Consider the following 16,574-nt stretch of genomic DNA (forward strand, 5'->3'; position numbering starts at 1 on the left):
CTTAAGGGGTAAACCAGTTTCTGGATGGTTAAATGTATAGAGATAAAGAATCATGCCCATTTCACCTATTGAACAAATATTTGAGTACTCTCTTGGAACAGGCATTGTTCTAAGTGCTCAGGATACATCATTGAGAAAAACACAGTAATTCCTGCCCTCGTGGTGCTTGCATTCTAACAAAGGAATACAGCAGGTGTAGACATAAACACAAAAATAAGAAAGCTATATATTAGGACATGATAAACACTGTATGGAAAAATAGAAAATGCAGGATTTGGTCATGATGTAAGTGTCTTAATTTAATTTAAGAGAGCTAAATAATTAAACATGAGGCCAAAGTACATAAGAAAGCAGCAGCCTTTTATTGCAAATATGCACACACTCTCCGGGGAGGTTCTCTGGTCCTCAGGTATGGGGCCAGGGAAGTGGAGCCGGCACCTCTCCCGTGAAGTTTTCCGGTCTACAAGTAGGAGGGGCCGAAGAAGTCACGCGGACTCCCGCTGGCGGCCGACTTTTATGCATTGTTACCGGAAAGGGGAGGGCAGTGGGGGGATTGGGGCGTTTCCATAGGTGTGGTCGGGTAGTTTCGGTTTCCTCAGATTGACGTCACGGGGCCTGCTCAGTTGATCTGCATTTTCCCGGGCACGGGCTACATTTTCCCGCGCCGGGGTAAGTTGGTGATGAAGAACCCGGAAGCAACAGGGACTGTGCCTTCTTGTTCACCTTCCTCCATCTTGTCCGTTCTCCGTCACACAAACAGTAAGTGAAGGTAGAGATTGTCAGCCATTTTTAATAGGCTTTTTAAATATTACCTCATGAAGAAGGTGACATTGTAATTTGGGGCAATACTTGAAGGAGGTAAAATGTTTGAAAAATGATGAGAGTATCTACTGGACAGGAGTAATCCATGCAATGTTTCTGAGGAGCTGCCAAAGTGTTAGTGGCTGGGGCAAAGTGAGTGTGAGATTAAGACTAGAAGATGAGACCAGAGGGTAACAAAGGGGCCAAATTACGTAAGGTCTGATAGAATTTGGCTTTTATTGTGAGTGAAATGAGAAGCTGTTGTAAGATTCTGAACGAAGGAACAACATGATTTTATTTAAACATTTAAATAATCATCCAGTTTTCTATTTTGAGAAAAGATTCAGGGATAGGATGGGACAAGAATAGAAGCAGAGGAGGCTGGAAGTTGGCTAGTTGCGCAGACCCATGCAGCTTATCCTGGTGCTTGGAACTATGATGGTGACAATGAGAGTGGGCTAAATTATTTGGTTCTAGTTACTTTTTGAAGCCAGAGTCAATAAGATTTCCTACTGAGTAGTCTGTGGAACGTGAGAGTAGAATGGTAAATCAAGAAGGAATCCAATTTTACTGGCCTTAGTATTTAAAGGGAACTTCCAACAGCTGCGTTGAGAAACACCACAGGTGAAGCAACTTTGAAGAGGAAAATCAGAAGTTGTCTTTGGGGCATATTATAATTTAAAAAAATATTAAATAATTGGATGGAAGACTCAACCCATTTGTCATTTATTTCAGCATAAAATGATGGAATACATTGATTGTTCTCATTTTGGCTTTCCTAAGCATTCCCCCAAGCAATACAGGAAGTGAACTTAATAGAATCAGTGATATTTATTGCTTTTTTAACATAAATCTTCACATGCTGTATTTGAAATGAGTAGTGTGGTCCCTTGCAATTACTTTTTTATTCCAACCTGTTCAAATATTTGAGTGGAAAATGGTCTTATCGGGTCATCATGGAGCCTTTACTATTGCTGAGCTAATAATACGTTTTTTGAAAACTCCATTTAAATGGTGCAGATGAAAATCTATGCCTCTTCTCTATGTCACTCCCAAACACATTGGAAGATGAACCACAGGGGAAGCCCATATGTTAGAAAGGCATGCTTCATTTAGCTTTTGCAACACACTGGCTGAAGGGTGCTATAGATGGAGTTGCTTAGAAAAGATTATATCTCTTGGCTTCTGGCAAAGGAAAAAAAGCATTAAAAAAGGCTGTACTGAGGGCTAAGAGCTTTATTGAAATTCTACAGGAGCCTTACCGAAATGGTGAGCTTCTGACTTGTTATCAGGTACCAGCATTTGGGCATCTTGACACTCTATAATTGAAATTCATTGCTTGACCTTTAGTCTATAAAAATGGTATGCTGTCATTAGCACTGACTGCTTGCTGTATTCTCCTGTCACTCCTTAGACCAGCTTAAACCATCTCAGATGAAATAGCCTATTTCATGTCAGACCTCAGAGTTTGCCACTATTAAAGTGGAAAGCTAAAGCAATGTTTAGCAATGTGGTAAAGACTATTGCAGTAGAATTGCTAGAGAAGTAGGAGTCTTTTTTTTTTTTTTAATTCCCTTTAAAAATTAATGCTCTCTAGTAAGGCACCATCTCTATTACACTACTCCTGTCAGAGTGAGAACCATTACTTTCTCTAATTGCATTTTAATTTAACCTGTGAATGCCACACTGTCTACCTTACATTTGACAAAGTATTCGAATGTTGGTTCACAAAGAAGGTAAGTTAATGTAAGAATTACAAGGTAATATTTCACACTCATGATGTGAAGAATTGAGGCAATTATGTGGATATTTTAGCCAAAAAAACCATGCTGCCATAATTTTTTGAAAATTTTAGGTAAGAGAGAAATTGATGGGTTTGGGTGATATAACCCACACTTTATTCTGAGAATGACTTTATTTGTCACTTGATGTCATCAGTTCCAGTCCAACGGTCAGAGAGATGTTAGTTGTTCTGGGTATCCATGTTATAAGAGTAGTCACCTCGTTAACTAAAGAAATGGGGTGACCTGGCTGTTAACAGCTACAACTCTTGAACTGTCTCAGATCACCTAAACACATAGAGCTAAAGAGGATTCATCTTCTTGGTGACTTAAGAAACTAAATTGTAAAAACATTGAAAGTCATTCTACTTCTTTCTCTCCAACTAACAGACTTTAAAAACATCATTGTGAAATAATTGTGGAAAAATCAAAGCGCAGTGTTTAGAGTGATGGAAATATTTATCTCAATTCAATACCATATTCTGTTCTAGGTCATTCATAAACTTAACACGTGCACAACTGCTGAGAATTATCTTTCCTCCCTCTCCTCCACATTTAAAAGAGCTTTTTATCTCTTACTTTCTTAAACAAGTCAAATAGCATTGGATTAATACTGGAATACCAATATCTATGCCTTGGTTTATTTTAAAGAATATTATTTATTTTTTCATTGTAATTTGTTTTTATTGCAATAACTTTGGGGATATATGTGGGTTTTGGTTACGTGGATAAATTGTATTGCAGTAAAGTCTGGGATTTGAGTGTACCTGTCACCTGAATAGTATGTGTTGTACCTAATAGGTAGTTTTTAAGCCTCACCCTTCTGCCACCCTCCCCCCTTCTAAGTCTTCAATGTTCATTATACCACTCTGTATGCCTTTGCATACCCGTAGCTTAGCTCCCATTTATAGGTGAGGCCATGCAGTATTTGGTTTACCATTCCTGAGGCCATTCAGTATTTGGTTTACCATTCCTGAGTTTCTTCACTTAGGATAATGCCTCAGTCCCATCCATGTTGCTACAGAAGAAATCATTTCATTCTTTTTATGGTTGAGTAGTATTCCATTGCCTATATATACCATATTTTATTTATCTATTCATCACTTGATAGGCACTTAGGTTGATTTCATACTTTGCAATTGTGAATTGTGCTGCAATTAAAATATGTGTGCAGGTGTCTTTTTGATATAATGACTTAATTTCTTTTGGGTAAATACCCATTGGTGGGATTGCTTGATCAAATGATAGATCTACTTTCAGTTCTTTAAGAAATCTCCATACCATTTTCCATAGAGGTTATATTAATTTACACTCCCACAGGTAGTGTGTTAAGTGTTCTGTTTCACCACATCCATGTCAATATATGTTGTTTTTTGTCTTTTTAATAATGTTCATTCTGATTGAAGTAAAGTGGTATCTCATTGTGCTTTTAATTTGCATTTCATTGATTAGTGATGTTGAGCGTTTTTCATGTTTGTTGGCTGTTTGTATATTTTCTTTTGAGAAATGTTTATTCATGTCATTTGCCCCTTTTATTGGGATTTTTTGTTTATTTCTTACTGATTTGTTTGTGTTCCTTGTAGATTCTGGATATTAGTTCTTTTTCAGACTCACAGTTTGCAAATATTTTTCTTATTCTGTGGATTATCATTTTACTCTGTTGATTATTTATTTTGCTGTGCAGAAGATTTTTAGTATAATTAAGTCCCATTTATTTGTTTTTGTTTTTGTTGCATTTGATTTCAAGGTCCTAGTTACAAATTCTTTGCTTAGGCCAATGTACAGAAGAGCTTTTTCCCTAGATTTTCTTCTAGAATTTTTGTGGTTTCAGGACTTACATTTAAGTCTTTAATCCATCTTGAGTTAAATTTTGTATATGATGAGAAATAGGGATTCAGTTTCATTCTTCATGCAGCTATCCATTTGTTCCAGGGCCATTTATTGAAAATGGTATCTTTTCCCCAGTTTATGTTTTTGTGTGCTTTGTCAAAGATCAGGTGTTTGTAGGTATTTGGCTTCATTGCTGGGTTCTCTATTCTGAACCATTGGTCTGTATATCTTGTTTTATAAAAGTACCATGCTTTTTTGGTTAATGCAGCCTTGTGGTATAATTTGAAGTCAGGTAATGTGATGCCTCCAGATTTGTTCTTTTTGATTAGGATCGCTTTGGCTATTAGGGCTCTTTTTTGGTTCCGTATGAATTTTAGGATTTTTTTTCTAATTTTATAAAAAATTACATTGATATCTTAATAGAAATAGCCTTGAATCTGTAGATTGCTTTGGTCAGTATGGTCATTTTCATGATATTGGTTTTTCCAGTCCATGAGTATGAGATATATTTCCATTTGTGTCATCTATGATTTCTTTCTTTAGTGTTTTCTAGTTCTCCTTGTAGAGATCTTTTGCCTCCTTGGTTAAGAATCCTCGTATGAATTTTTTTTTGTAGTTATGTAAAGGAATTGAGTTCTTGATTTGATTCTCAGATTGGTCATTGTTGGTCTATGTCAGTTCTACTGAACTGTGCACATTTATTTTGTAAACTGAGGCTTTGCTGAATTCATTTATCAAATCTAGTAGTTTTTTGGAGTAGGCTGTAAGGTTTTCTGTGTATACAATCATATCATTGGCAAACAGTTGTAGTTTGAGTTTCTATTTTCTAATTTGGATTTTCCAATTTTGGCTATTAGGGCTCTTTTTTGGTTCCATATGAATTTTAGGATTTTTTTTCTCATTTTTTAAAAAATTACATTGATATTTTGATAGAAATAGCCTTGAATCTGTAGATTACTTTGGTCAGTATGGTCATTTTCTGTTGTTTTTCTTTTTTTTTTTTCTCTTGCTGATGGCTCTGGGTAGGACTGTCAGTACTATGTTGAACAGAAGTGGTGAAAGTTGTCATCCTTGTCTTTTTTCAGTTCGTAGGGAAAATGCTTTCAGATTTTCCCCATTCAGTATGATGTCCATTGGTTTATCATATATGGCTTTTATTATTCTGAGGTATGTTCTTTCTATGCATAGTTTGTTGAATGTTTTTATCATAAAGAGATGCTGAATTTTATTGAATGTTTTTTTCTGCATCTATTGAGATAATCTTATGTTGTTTTTAATACTGTTTATGTGATGAATCACATTTATTGACTGGCATATGTTGAGCCAAACCTCCATTCCTTGGATGAAACTCACTTGATCATGGTGAATTTTTTTTATATGCTGTTGGATTCTGTTTGCTAGTATTTTGTTTAAAATATTTGCATGTACGTCCATTGGGACTATTGATCTATAGTTTTCTTTCTTTGTTATATATTTTCCTGGCTTTGGTAACAGTGATACTGGCTTTGTAGAATGAGTTGGAGGAGGATTTCTTCTTCTCGATCTTTTAGAATAGTTTCAGTAGGATTGGTACCAATTCTTCTTTGAATGTCTGGTAGGATTTAGTTGTGAATCAGTCTTGGGGTTTTATTTTAGCAGATTTTATGTTACTGATTCACTCGCACTGCTGGTTATTAGTCTGTTCAGGATTTCTGTTTCTTTCTGATTCAAGCAAGGGAAGTTGTAGGTTTCCAGGAATTTTTTCATTTCCTCTAGATTTTCTAGGTTATGTGCATAGAGGTACTCATAGTAGTCTCAAATGATCTTTTGTATGTCTCTGGTATCAGTTGTAAAGTCTCAATTTTCTTTTTTAATTGGACTTATGTGAATCATCTTTCTTCTTGGTTAATACAGCTAGTGTTCTATCAATTTTGTTTATTTTTTCAAGAAACCAACTTTTTATTTTATTAATCTTTTATATTGTTTCAATTTTGATTAGTTCTGCTCTTATTTTTGTTGTTTCTTTCCTTCTGCTAATTTCGGGCTTGGTTTGTTCTTGTTTCTCTAGTTCCTTGAGGTGTGCTGTTAGGTTGTCAATTTGTGATCTTTCTGACTTTTTAATGTTGGTGTTTAGTGCTATAAACCTTCTTCCTAGCACTCATTTGGCTGCATCGCAGAAGTTTTGATATTTCTTTCAATGTTATCAGTAATTTCAAATTTTTTAAAATTTTCCTCTTGATTTAATTGCTAAACCCAAAATCATTTGTAAGCAGACTGTTTAATTTCCATGTTTTTGTATGAGTTCGAGTGTACTTTTTGGAATTGATTTCTACATTTATTCCACTATGGTAAAAGAAGATAATTGATATACTTTAGATTTTTAAACATTATTGAAACCTTTCTTGTGGCTTATCATATGGTCTGTCTTGAAAGATGTTCCATGTGCTGATGAAGAGAATGTATATTGTGCAGTTTTTAGGTAGAATGTTCCGTAAATATTGTTAGGTCCCTTTGTTATTGAGTTCAATTTAAGTATGGTGTTTCTTTGTTGACTTTCTGCCTCACTCATTTGTCTCATGCTGACAGTGGAGTGTTGAAGTCCCACATTATTACTGTGTTGCTTATTTATTATTTTACTGCTGTTTATTATTTTCTTAAGAGAAAAGAAATCACTACTACTATTTATCTAGTTATAATTATTTTTATGACACTGGGAGCTGCACATTTAGATGCATACATATTTGGGATTGTTATGTTTTGTTTAATTGATACTTTTATTATTATGTAATAACCTTTTTGTCTTTTTTTTACTATTATTGTTTCAAAGTCTGTTTTATCTGATATAAGAATAGCTACTTCTGCTCACTTGTGGTTTCCATCTGTGTGGAATGTCTTTTTCCAATAGTTTCCCTTAAACCTATAAGAATCTTTATATGTTAGGTGGGTTTCTTGAAGACAGTAGATATACAGTTTGTGACTTTTTTCATCCACTCTGCCAATTTGTATCTTTTAATGCGGCATTGAAACTATTTACATTTGACAGTAATATTGAGATATGAGTTACCATTCGTCATAGTGTTGATTGTTGCCTAGTTGCTTTTCTTTCTTCATTGTTTTACTGTTTTATGATTTGAAGAGTTTCTATACTGGTGTGTAGTGACCTTATGTTTCAACATTTAGAACTTCTTTTAACATTTCTTGTAGGGCTAGTCTAGTCTCAGCTTTTGTTTGTCTAGGAAAGACTTTATTTTTCCTTCATTTATGAAACTTAGTTTTGCTGAATACAAACTCCTTTACTGATAGTTATTCTGTTTAAGGAGACTAAATGTAGGACCCCAAACTCTTCTGGCTTGTAAAGTTCCTGCTGAGAAGTCTGCTGTTAGTCTCATAAGTTTTCCTTTATAGGTTACCTGATACTTTTGTCTCGTTGCAATTAAAATTCTTTCTTCAATGTTGACTTTAGATAGCCTGATGACTATAGGCCTTGGTGATGTTCTTTTTATAATTAATCTCATGTGAGTTCTTTGAGCTTCCTGTTTTTAGATGTCTAAATCTCTAGCATGGCCAAGAAAGTTTTCCTCAATTATTCCTGCAAACACAATTTCCAAACTTTTCACTTTTTCTTCTCCGTCAGGCACACCTATGATTCTTAGGTTTGGATATTTTACATTTTACATAATCCCATATTTCTCAGAGACTTTATTTATTTTATTTTATTTTTTCTTTATTTTTGTCTGATTGGGTAGATACAAAAGACTTATCTGCAACCTCTGAAATTCTTTCTTCTACTTGGTCTAGTCTAATGTTGAAACTTTCCACTGTATTTTGTAGTTTCCTACATGTGTCTTTTACTTGCAGAACTTCTGATTGATTTTTCGTTAAAATATATACCTCTTTAGAAACGTTTTCTTTTTATATTATGAATTGTTTTGTTAATTTCTTTATGCTGGTTTTCAACTTTCTCTTGTATCTCATTGAATAACCTAATAATTATTCTTTTCATTTCTGTATCTGGTATTTAAAAAATTTCATTTTGGTTCCTATCCATTGCTGGAGAGTTAATGTAATTTTTAAGGGGGAGTTATATAATCTCATTTTTCATATTGTTACAATTATTTTTCTGGTTCCTTCTCATTTGGATAAATTTTTTAAAATTTATTTTTGATTACACTGGGTTGCTTTTAAAAAATTATTTTTCCTTTTGATGATGTGACACCAATTTTTATAATTTATCTCCTAGTTTTGACTCTGAGTGCATTCAGTGACAAATACTCACTGTGAGTTTCTTGGTTATAGAGAATCTTTGTGCAGTTTCTTTCTCAGATACTGGTTGTAGTAGCAATGTTCTGGGTGTGTGAGTAGCTGCACTGTCTCCTGTGGGGCCAGAATGGCAGAGGTCTCATGAAACTTACATTGTTCCCAGTAGTGTGTACTTTTAAAACTTCTTTTCTCCAATATTTTATTCATTGGATTGAATAGTTTAGGCTTCAGGCCTTCAGGAGGTGTCCACAGGTAAAAATAGACTGTGGGTATAGCAGGGTAAATACAATATACCAGTGATGGGAAGAAGTCCCAGCTTTGACAGCAGGAGCTGGCAAAGCTCTCATTGAAGTGCACTGAGGCCTTTTCACGCAGAAGGGAGGGGAGCCACTTCAGCTCCCCCTCCAGGCCAAGAGGAAAGAAATCTACCTCCCTGTCACACTCCTGACCCAGTGTTATAGCTATTTAGATCGAATAGGCAACCATTTTCATCTTCAGGAATACTGATGTTCCATTTTGAAATGGACTGTGACTCTACCATCCAGTCAAGCCTGAACCTGGAGGGCACTGCTCTGCAGGAATGCAGTCACCCTGAAGTTTTCAAGAAAGGTCGTCTACAGATGCAATCATACCAAGCTTCTGGGGGAGAAGCCCCAGCTGTATCTGTAGTGATGGGTGATGGAAAGAAGAATTCCCCCTTTTCAAGACCCTTCACAACCGCAAGGGCTGCCTGACTGTTGGGATAGGACTACAGTCTTTCTCCAGAGTCCAGCACTGCACCTGTGCCTCTGCTGAAAGAAACTTCCCATAAGCAGAATGTTCTGGGACTCAAGGTCTTAAGTCTGGTTTCTTTTGTCCCATAGGGTGCTCCCTTGATGTGTTGCACTCCAACTTCCCCTATGAGTAGCAGTCCCTCAGGGCTAGACTACTGTGAATCCTGCTGTCCTTCTGTGTATAGCTGCCCTATGGGGCTGCCATACTCCAGATTGGTGCTGGAGAATGTCTGCAAAGAATCCAGTGATGTGAAGCTACAAGAGTTGAAGGACCCTGAGCAGAACAAAGTTTCACAATGAGTGCACACCCAGTACAATGCCTGCTACTACAGCTCAGTTCTGGGGGGAAAGACAAGAACCTTTTGTGAGCCAAGTAATGCCCTCAAGGAGGCCCCAAATCATTGCCTACTTCAGCATTTGTGCTTGTGCGTGCAAGAAACTCTCCATGATCTTGGAAACCAGCAGTCTGCCACAGGGGCTAGAGAGTCTGAGAGGACTCCCACCCACCCTTTCCATGGAATACTAAATCTCTCAGTGTTTGATCTCTGCCAGCTTCATGTTACTTTCTTTTGTGCATATGTGTACGTACTGTAACTTCTTCCAGTGAACTCTCCAATAGACTCTAGCACTCTCCTGGTAACATTCCATTTGGGCTATGATTATACACCATTAATTTTGGTTTTTCTTTCTTAGGAGAATTGGTCATCTTTGTCTCTTGCCAGCCAACTAGAGAAGCTCTCTAATGCCTTAGTCTGTGAATAGGTCTACAGGATGTGCTGTGGCTTGGGCTCCACTCTTAGCTCCAATGTTGGGTGGAGCTGGACCGAGCTGACACTTCCTCTAGTCTCCCAGCAGTGAGTACCAGCATCAGCTTTACTGGGGGTGGCAGGTAACTGCTGTAGACTCTGAAAGATTTTCTTGGTTTTATATAGCCTTAGTGTATTGGCTTTCTCAAGTGCCAGCTGTAGTTGTAATATACTGGGCACATGGACAGGCTCAAGACCTCCTGGTTAGCCAGGGTGATGTAGGCAATTGTAGTAACTGAGGTTGCACAGAAGTTTTCTTCACCCTAAGCTCTGTGTTATCGTGCCTGCAATGCTGCAATGGGCTGTGCTGATTGGCCTTCAGCAAGGAGGTGGTTCTTGCAAAAGGGTGCCAGCTGGAGTGGTAGCAGTGGGATTTGTGCTTGCCTTATGTTACTTAGGGTAGGTAATCTGGTGTCTTAGGCAAGGGGTGGGGCTTTGGAGCTTTCAAACATCCCTCTCTATTGTATAACATTATTAGGACAGGTGGAGGGGCAAAGTTGGGTGGAGGCTGGGTCAGGCAAGGTGTGTCCTGGCTCCCCATGTATGGGTACAATCAGCGGTTTCAGTGGGGATCAGAGGGCAGTTCCTTGGCTGCTGAGGTAATATTCCAAGGAGAAGCACAGCACAGAATTCTCTGCACTGGGAAAGAGAGGGTACCAAGCAGCTGCCCCACTCAGCTCCCACGTATTTAATAAGGCAGGTCTCACACCTGAGGTATTCTGCTAGCAACAGCTAGCTAGCTGGGTTCCAGGCAGCCTGTGCTTAGAATGCAAAACTGCCCAAGGCCACAAGGCTTCTCCACGGAGACAAAAACTGTCAACTTTCAGGCCACACCCTTCCTAATTTACTAGCAAAGCAGGGGCACCCAGCTCCTGCGTGGCTACAGCACATTTTTTGCTCATTCCTTCGTTTTGGACAAGGGGTTAGTCACCACTCAAGATCATATCATAAATCTCAGTTGGGAGCTTCTCTCAGTTTGTGACCACCACCTGAGTTAGCCGGCAGACTTCCAGGAGTTCTCCTATTGAGACAGAAACGGGGAAGGGAAGTTCTGGGCAGGGAAGGGAGTGGTCCTTGGTCAGGGTTCCACCCCAGGCCTATGCCCAGGGATGTAGGTGAGGACAGGCACTCCTGCCTTTGCGCCCAAATGTTGCATTTCCCAAGACCTTGGCCTGCCATGTCCCCATCTTGTGCCTATAAAAACCTCAAGACCTTAGTGGCTGGACATTGAGGGAGCACACCGATGGAAGAGCATACAGACAGATGCCAGCACACTGGCAGGCAGTGGACTGGCAGAATGACGTGGAGTTTGGCTGGGGCAGTTGGAGGAGAGCCCAGGCTGTTGAGCGGCCCCACTCCAGGGGAAAACCATCTCCCTTCTGGCTCCCCTATCTGCTGAGAGCTACTGCCACTCAAGCAAACCTTGCGCTCATTCTCCAAGCCCACGTGTGATCTGCTCCTTCAGGTACACCAACGCAAGAACCCAGGGATACAGAAAGCTCTCTGTCTTTGTGATAAGGCAGAGGTGTAATTCAGCTAACACAAGCCACTGCCAGACAGCTAAACTAAAACAGTACCCTGTGACACACGCCCTCTGGGGCTTCAGCTGTAAACATTCACCCCTAGACACTGCTGTGGGGTCAGAGCACCACAGCCTGCCCTTCTGTATGCTCCGCAAGAGGTTTGAGTAACGAGTCACTGAAGAAGCTAGCTGCACCCCCATTGCGCACCGTGTGAGGGGGATCAGGGAACATACCATTTCACTGTGAGTTAGTATCAGGAATGGTTTCCCTCCCTGCTGGGGTCTGGGAATGCATGTAAAGCATGTCCCTATTCTACTTCTCATATACTTACCACAGCTGATTAAGTCAGCACCAGCGAGGTGCAGGGGCAAGGTGCTGTCACGTGGCCTGGATTACCCGGCTCCCTAGTAGGACTGTACCTCATGGAGACAGTCTCTCACCCTTTCATGCTCTGGAGACACAGCTCTCCGCCTCGCTCACGGTGTAGGCTGCTGCCCACCACTTCTTTCAAAGTGTCTGTGTTTTCTTTCAGTTTTTCTGTTGAGTTCCTGGGTTGCTTTTGGCTTGAAAGTTCACAATGCGAATCTCTACACACTATTTTGTCTTTCCAAGTAGAAAAGACAGACTAACAATGCCTCCAATCCACCTCTTGGAGGGAAATAAAAGCCTTGGCTTAGCTGTTTATGATCATAGTGATCCTAATATGGGTCCCCTTCTTATCTAGTCCCAGAGTCTTTACACTCTAAAATGAATAGTTTGTATTTAGTAATCTAACAGATATTGTTTTGTCTCTTAAGCTCTGATTCTCAGGATTTCCAGAAATTGTTTTTTGTCCTTGACTAGTGAAAAAATGCTTTGACTTACCCTCCCCATTACTTAAGTAAACTTTAGTGGGATGTCTAAACCTATGAAACAGGCCCCAACGGAGGCAAATGGTGGTTCTGTAAGGACTCTGACAACGTTCTCTGTGGTATCCCTTCTGAAATTGCCATCCTTGAACCAATAACCTACGTGAAGATGAAGACTGCCACGGATGACGAAGCTTTATAGATAAAATGTGGTACAGCCATTGGATTTTGCTACCTAAAGAAGAAGTGGGAGAAGGTTGTATGTTTTGCTGATGTGGTGCTTAGAGAGGTGACTCCCAGGAAACAAGGGTGTTCAAGAGATTGTGCTACAATATATTTCACTGCACTTAAGAACACCTTAAGTGCAGTGAAATCATACTTTGTTCATCTCAGTGTCCCTACTGTCTAGAATAACACCTATATTACAGTGAGTGTTCCATGAATGTGTAGAGAAAAGAGAAAAAAAAAACCCAGAGATTAAAAAAGAAAAAAAAAGGAAGTGAAGGTGATAGAAAGGCTGAGAAAAGAAAGGAAGAGGAGAACTCAGCACAAGTCATCACACTTTCTTTGTAGTAATCCATCCTTTCCTAAACCAGAAGACCTTGACATTGCTAGACTTGACCAAAGGATATTCTGTTTTTGGTCTGTCTTCTTATCAAAGACATTCATCAGCTCCTGTGCAGACCATCCTTCCTCCATCAAAATGATCAGAAAAACCTGGATTTGATTCAGAGACCACCTGTGTTTCTCACATTGCCTACTTGAGAGGGTGCTCTTCTAGGGATGACTAATCTTCTGGGCGCTCTTTTGCCAAAATACTACTCTGGTTCCCAGTTTCCTGTGTCAAATTACAAACAATTTGTCATTCCTGCAGTCACACTTTTCAGACCTGTCAGTTCTGCTAAAGAGTCATTTCATCAGTACAGTTTTCCACTCCCTAAGCAACGTTTGGATTTTCTACTTCTATGCAAGCAATTTTTCACGTCTTAAGTTTTCTCACAAGTTTCAATTCAAAAACAATCCTATTCTGCTTTAATTCTTCTTTCGTTGAAAATGTCTCTGTAGTCAGAGGATTAATGTCCAAACTTCCGCTATTACATCTTTTCTCTGTTTTGACACAAAAGGTCTTCCAGCAGAATCAATTATGCTTTATTTAAACTTTGACAACACATTTCTTTTTGAGTTACATGTAAAAGGGGTAATGAAACTGCTGCTTGTGTTGTTGACTATGTCCGTGGTGTGATAAATAAAGAGTTTCTCACCTTTGCTGCACTGTACCCCAATGGCAAAGATATCAGAAAGAATAGGAAATGGGAAAGGACTCTAAACCTAGAGAAGTGATTGGATTGATCTCTGACATTTCCTCTTCACACACACACACACAGACACACAGACAGACACACACACACAGACACACAAACACACACAGACACACACACACTTCACTGAATCTTTTGGATAAATTAATCAGTTTATTTGAATCGTAAATTCCTTTTCCATGGAGATTATATTGTATGTACTATCTTTCCTACGAGATATATTAAAAAATAAAACAACTAAAAATACTCTGAACTCTCTTGAACTAAAATTTTACATAAATGAGTTAGTAAACTGAGTTTCTGCTTTATAAATAATTAAAATTCATACTATAGTGGGTGTTTTCTGTTTATTATAACTGCTAATTCTTTTAAGTAACCTATTTCTAATTATTGAAATTCTTTAAATTGAGATACACTTGGACCAGCATTCCAAACTTGTTTATAAGTGACAAACATATTAGTGGGATATTGCCAGTAACTCTTCTAAATGCAAATTGCAGCTGTCAAATTCTTCTCTATTCTATAAACAAACATTCCTGGGGGTACTTTGCCACCCTACAAATATAACTCTTTGTAAGGAGTAGAGTTTCATGAGATAATGCATGCACAGGATAACACAACTGTACTTAAAAATACATATGTATATTCACATAGGAGCAAGGTGATAGCCATTTGGAGGCTTCCAACAGAATAACTGGTACAGAAACTACTTTTGCCTTAAAATCATCTGTGCATTCAAGTAATAATAATAAAAAATAATTAAAAAAAAGAATGTTTGCCAAAGTTTGCAGGGAAGCAAAGGAAATGGTAGCACGCTTGAATGGAAAACATCATTTACCTAGTACTGAGAAGACCTGTGGCATTCTTAGCTACAGCAGTATTCAATGTGAATTCATTTCAACTCTCAGGCTTCAATCTCCTCATCCAGAAGATTGGTGGGAATTGAAGAAATTACAAATCTAACTTTGGAAAACTTTAAAATTAAATTTTTTAAAAGAGATAATTAAAATGTCAACAGGACTCTCTAATCAGTTTATTTGAGTGAAATTTGCAACTTCAAATCACACAAATTACTTTTATAATATTAGTTTTAAAGAAAAAAGCATATAAGCTTTCAAGTTGGAAAAAAAAAAGTATTCCAAAGGCTAAATTCATGGGTAACTTCTGAATTCATGAAATTGTGTTCGATTTCCAATATGAAATGAGTGTGACCAAACAGGACTGATCTATTTAGTCTATCTGTCAATTAAATTCAAGCACAATATAGATAATATTATAAATCAGAAGATTCTACAAGGCTATCTCTTCAAATATCGAGAAGTTATCTCAGTGCCTTATACAATGGTGCAGTGCATTTAAAATCTTATAGCCTGTTATAAAGAGTAGTAACTACTAATTGGTAGAGTGTGTATATTATTTGATCAATCAACTCAAGATTCCAAAAAGATATTTCAGCTCTAAATAATAAGATGAAAAAAGAAACAAATATTTACTAAAACTAATCACCTACTTATTAGTCATTATCTCATCTAACCTTCATGGTAAACCTACGTTTATCTTTATTTTAATGGTAAGAACATTGAGGATTACAGATATGAAATCATTTGTTCTAGGGCTCACAATCTGTGGGTAAATGCTTGAAATTGTATTCTAGGAGACAGCTCCATCTGGCATAAATTATCAAATTTGTTTTGATATTAAAATGGTCTGCACTACACTTTCTAAAGGTAAGAAAACACAGCTTGACTATCTTTACATTTTTATCATTGTCTCAGCCATTTGTGATTTCAAAGGGGTGAGGCTTTTGCAGATCTTTTTAATCTCCTAGGAGTGGGACTCTGATGTTGGCAATGCATTCGATTCCTCACCATCATAAACTTCAGACTCTGCAATTTTCTGTAGCTTTTATCTTCATCCAATTTTTCAAGCAGATGCCAGTTGCATAAGTAGTATCTACAGCCATTGCTCAGCAAATTCTTCCTCAATTTTACAGCATCAACTGCTTTCTATGTTTCTTACTTATGGTCAGTTTGTAGGAACTGACCTACAAAGTTTGTAGGAACTACAAGTTTGTTCCTACAAGTTTGTAGGAACCATAATGTTGAATTTAGTCCAGAAGAATGCTCATCCACACCCTTGTACTTCCGTGCTTGAAGAAAACTTGCGGCACTGATATATTGCCTGTATGTTGGAGTTTCTTCTGGCAGGAAGGATACAGATAACTTTATTGGAAATACAAAGCTTCATTGAGCTCCTTCCCTCAGAGAGACTCACAGTAGCCTTTCCCTGAGACAACTGGATGCACTCCACTTATAATCCTTCTTCAACAATGTTATAAAAAGAGGTTTAACAAAGAGAAAGAGTGTCAACAACTATTAGACCTATTTATTATTGTTGGAGGCTAATAGGCCTAATCCCTTGAGCTATCTAATGAATCTTCAGCAGGCAGCATAAAACATCAGGAATATGTCTATAAGGAATAAACAAATAAATGGTGAGATTCTATTGTCTCCCATTGTTCCCATAAAGTACCAATCCTCTCCCATAATATGTGTAAATACATTATTGAATCTACTCTTGGAATTAACAGCTGAACCCAGTCTCATCATACTGATACACAAGATCACATTATGCTAATAACCCAGCATTAGTGT

The 16,574-nt window shown here is 37.9% G+C and overlaps 1 long non-coding RNA gene across 1 annotated transcript in view; it reads left to right on the plus strand.

Annotated features, from left to right (window-relative positions):
• Positions 1-593: 593 nt before the first annotated feature.
• Positions 594-16,574, plus strand: part of LOC126944972 (uncharacterized) — a 345,379-nt gene continuing 329,398 nt past the window's right edge. Inside the window, exon 1 of the long non-coding RNA XR_007722251.1 lies at positions 594-759. This is a non-coding gene — a long non-coding RNA (uncharacterized LOC126944972). The remainder of the gene's footprint in view (positions 760-16,574) is intronic.

Source organism: Macaca thibetana, chromosome 20 (assembly GCF_024542745.1).
Source record: "Macaca thibetana thibetana isolate TM-01 chromosome 20, ASM2454274v1, whole genome shotgun sequence".
NCBI lineage: Eukaryota > Metazoa > Chordata > Mammalia > Primates > Cercopithecidae > Macaca > Macaca thibetana.